Source organism: Papio anubis, chromosome 18, assembly GCF_008728515.1.
Source record: "Papio anubis isolate 15944 chromosome 18, Panubis1.0, whole genome shotgun sequence".
Lineage (NCBI taxonomy): Eukaryota > Metazoa > Chordata > Mammalia > Primates > Cercopithecidae > Papio > Papio anubis.
The window spans coordinates 14,903,656-14,907,851 of NC_044993.1; the positions used below are offsets into that span (position 1 = coordinate 14,903,656).

Sequence of the window (4,196 nt, forward strand, 5' to 3'; positions counted from 1 at the left end):
CAGCCGGTCGAGATTCTGGAGAGCCGATCTGGTGTGATCTGCAAGTGGGCTTGCTGCTGGAGTCCTCAGCCAGGCTGGCCTGGTACCTGCATCAGCAGATGGCCAGACCTGGTGCTTGGGTCTATAGAACTGGGCCTGAAGCTTGGATCTACTGGGGTGGACCTGTTGACTGGGTACATGGGGATAACCCTGGAACTTGGGTTCTTGAAGGTAAACCTGGAACCTGTATCCTCTTGGGTTGGCCTGAAGCCTGGTTCCATGGGGGTTTACATGGTGCTGGGGTAGGCCCCAGGCTGTGTACAGTGTGCCAGGGTAGATCTGGGCAGGCCTTGGCACCATGTCAGCCCCTGTAGACTGAGGTGAGGCAGGGGCCAGCCTGGAGCCTGAGGCCAGGGGTGCTGACCTGGCTCGGGAATGGTCTAGGACCCAGGACAGTCCTGAAGCCTTGCATCTGCAGGCCTGGGGATGGCCTGGAACCCCAGACTGTGGGACCAGGCCTGAAGGTGGGGTGAGTCTGACCCACTGAGGTTGATCTGGAGGTGAGGTGAGCAGACCAAGTCTGCTCTGCTGGCCTGGGGCTATGGGATTCAACCTTATGGCAGGGTGGGCCTGGAAATTCACTCTGTGGGTAGTGAGTGGCCTGGGGTCTAGGGCAACGGGGGCCTGCCCAGCACTGAGTTTTACCCAGGTGAGCTGGTGCTAGGGATGGAGCCAAAGTCCAGTGTCCACTTCCTTCTCTTTCCCCTGTATGGGGGCGTTATCTCTGTTTACACAGTGGTGCCCGGGGTTGGGAAAGAGGTAACAAAAATAACGTAACACTGTCCTTCCTGCCCTCTTCAATGCATCTTTTGTTTGTTTTTGAGACGGAGTCTCGCTCTGTTGCCCAGGCTGGAGTGCAGTGGCACAATCTTAGCTCACTGCAACCTCAGCCTCCCAGGTTCAAACAATCCTCCTGCCTCAGCCCCTCTAGTAGCTGGGATTATAGGCATATACTACCATGCCTGGCTAATTTGTGTAGTTTTGGTAGAGATGGGGTTTTGCCACGTTGGCCAGGCTGGTCTTGAATTCCTGACCCCAGGTGATCCACCCACCTCAGCCTCCCAAAGTGCTGGGATTACAGGCATGAGCCACCATGCCTGGCCGCATCCTTTATTTCTATCCTATACTCAGGTGCTGTGATCTCTTACTTCGTTTCTTTAGCTCTTGTGAAGGTAAATTTGTGCATGGAAAGCTATTCAAACTGATGTTTCTGCAGGGAGTCAAGTGCTGGAAAGTCCTATTCTGCCATCTTGCTGATATCCCTCACTCTGATTTCCCTCCCTGAAGCTGTGACTCTTCACCTCATCAGCTTAAGTCCCATGGTTCATACATTTCACACCAGTCAATCCAGGCTAAATCCAACTCTGCTGAATGTGGCTGGAACAAAACATACAACCTTGATAATTGATGTTAAACTCATGACCACTAACCTCAAGTGGGCCTTTAGTGTATCGTACATTTCCTTAATTTTTTTCACTCTTCCCTATCCCCCAAACCTCTCAAACCACCTCCACCATCCTCACTCTGAGCTAATAACCATGTTTTCAGTTTAACAGAGCAAATGCAAATCAGACAAGAACACTCACAAGCTCTCGCATCTTCTGTGTCCACACTCTGCCTTCCTCCTGGTTGGTGCTCCAGTGTCTGACCTCTTCCCTGGCACCCTGGATCCCGCTGTCTTCACCTGCTCAGACTCTGCTCTGGTCCATTCTCCTCCTCCTTTCCTAGAGTGTCAATTTTTCTACTTGTCATTCCCGTGAGTATATAAATTTATCCTAGAATTTCTAATATTTTAAAACACCCAAATCCTCAAAAGCCCCCATCTCTTCAGTTACCCATCCATTTCTCTGTGTTGGGAGACAATTCTCCATGGGTTTTCCATGTTTCCGCCTATCTTACAAGTACAGATGGTGATGGCTTTTGTTACAGGCTGTTTTCAGGATGAATGAATAGCCTTAGATAGGTAATACGCTCTCCAGAGCAATGGCTTAGCATCCAGTGTGTCTTCTTTGCAGACAAAGGTTTGACAGAGTTACTTCTAGACCACTGTTTAAGATTCAGGCTTCCTAAACTTGGAGCTCCTCTCCTGTAACTCCACCCAGCGAATTGTGTATTCTAGGTCAACACAAGGTCTTCTGCCAGCATCTGTGAAAACTGGTAGCTTGTTACCTTACAAGTAGGACAAAATCTCAGACTTTTCAGTCCTTAACGCTTTGCCCCTTATTCACAGTTCCCGTTTCCAATTCGATCTTGAATCCTCCTTGATTTACCCTGACCACTCCTTTGTAACTGTTCTTATCAAAATGACCTCACTGATGGTTAATCTCAGTATATATCCAACTTCATAAAAATGATTAGTGTTTGATATTGTGGCCACTCTTCTACTTCAAAATAGTTTTTCTCTTGGCTTCAGATACCACCCTCTCCTGGTTTTCACCCTAACCCTGCTGGTTCCTTCTCAGTTTCCTTTGCCAGTTCCTGCCCAGCAAATAACTGGGATTGAGTGCTTGGGGCTCAGTCCTTGACATTCTTTATACTTTTTTCCTAGGTAATCTCATCTAGCTTTATGGCTTAAAATATTAACCCTGTGACAACTCCCGAATTTTTATTGGGTTTCAGAGTCATCTTACCTCTAAATGCGTAAGAGGCATGAGACAATTAGCTGCCACTTAGAATGACCATAGAGGAAGAAGGGTCCTTCTGGGAAAGCCTCATTACAGTCGGACCAGCAAGGCTGAAACTGAGATGGGAGATTTGCTGGTTGTGCTGTTTGCTCTCTTAGTCCATCTTCCATCCTTCTACCCTGCTTTATCCCAGGAGGGCAGCATCATCCGGGCTTCTGATCAGGTTCAGTCGAGGAGGTATCTTAAGGAGGAAGCAATAAAGAGCTGAGGCTCATCCCCCTATCCCCCCTCCCCCCGGCCCTCCCTTTCCTGACAGTTCTGTGTTTCTCACAGTAGCTGCATCTTTTTAGAGCTTCGACATCCACTTAAGAGACTCTCTTCCTTTTTATTCTGTATTTTTCCTATCTCTTACAGGAAAGAGACCTTACAACATTTTTGGCTCTCACTGGGCTCTGCAACACCATTTCTTCCTTTTGTCCAAATGGAGACAACAGCTTCCTGGCACTGCTGGTCTCTGGATTCCTTACCATCCGTTGTTTGTTCCCTTAATCCTTCTCTCATTTTCCAAGTTACCCTTTCATATGGGGCTAATTCAGTTTACTGCTAGAGCGCTCACTGATACAGCTGGTGAGGTCCACAGGTTAAAAATGGAAGGAATTCTGTTCACCAGGCCCATAAAATCATATACAAAGACACACATATATATGGGTTTATCTTTATTTTATAAAAACTGCTACACACACACATACACTCTCTCTCTCACCTCTTGCTTTCCTCATTTGACCTAGAGGAGTTTGGAGTTTGTTCCCATACATTCTTTTCAAGGAAATACCATCAGTCATGGTATGTTTTTACCACAATTTATTCATCCATTCCCTTACTGATGGTCTTTTTTCTTTCGGTCCTTACCAAAAAATACAATATACATTGGTAAACATATAATCTTAAGTACTGGCACTTTTTTTTCCTTAGGGATAGATTCCCAGGAGATTCCTAGGTTGAAGAGTATATTAATGTTAAAACAGAGTCACAATATTTTCCAAGGAGGCTGTTACAATTTACATTTCTAAAAGCAGCATATGAAAATGTTTTCCCCTCCTTTGTGAGTAGGTAAGATAACTTAGACAAAAGCTTATTGGGCTACGGATATTCTGGATAAATCTGTTCAGAAAGTCACTCAAATTCATATATAGTGACAGCACGTTAATAATATCCAAAAATATTTTTTAAAAGCCAGTTTTTGGTTGCCATTTATAATTTCCAATACATGATTTGTGATTGACAGGGAACGGCTGAACTTAAGAATCAGAAATCAAGGCCAGGCGAGGTGGCTCACGCCTGTAATCCCTGCACTTTGGGAGGCCGAGGCAGGCGGATCACAAGGTCAGGAGATCGAGACCATCCTGGCTAACATGGTGAAACCCCATCTCTACTAAAAATACAAACAAATTAGCTAGGCGCAGTGGCGGGCGCCTGTAGTCCCAGCTACTCAGGAGACTGAGGCAGGAGAATGGCGTGAACCCGGGAGTTGCA

At 46.5% G+C, this 4,196-nt stretch overlaps 1 long non-coding RNA gene across 1 annotated transcript; it reads right to left on the reverse strand.

Moving 5' to 3' along the window:
- Window positions 1-1,073: 1,073 nt before the first annotated feature.
- On the reverse strand, window positions 1,074-4,078 carry LOC110742060. Its single transcript, XR_002519308.2, has 2 exons — window positions 2,670-4,078; window positions 1,074-1,763 (listed from the first exon to the last, which is right to left on the reverse strand). It is a non-coding gene; the product is annotated as an uncharacterized LOC110742060 (long non-coding RNA).
- Window positions 4,079-4,196: the final 118 nt, after the last annotated feature.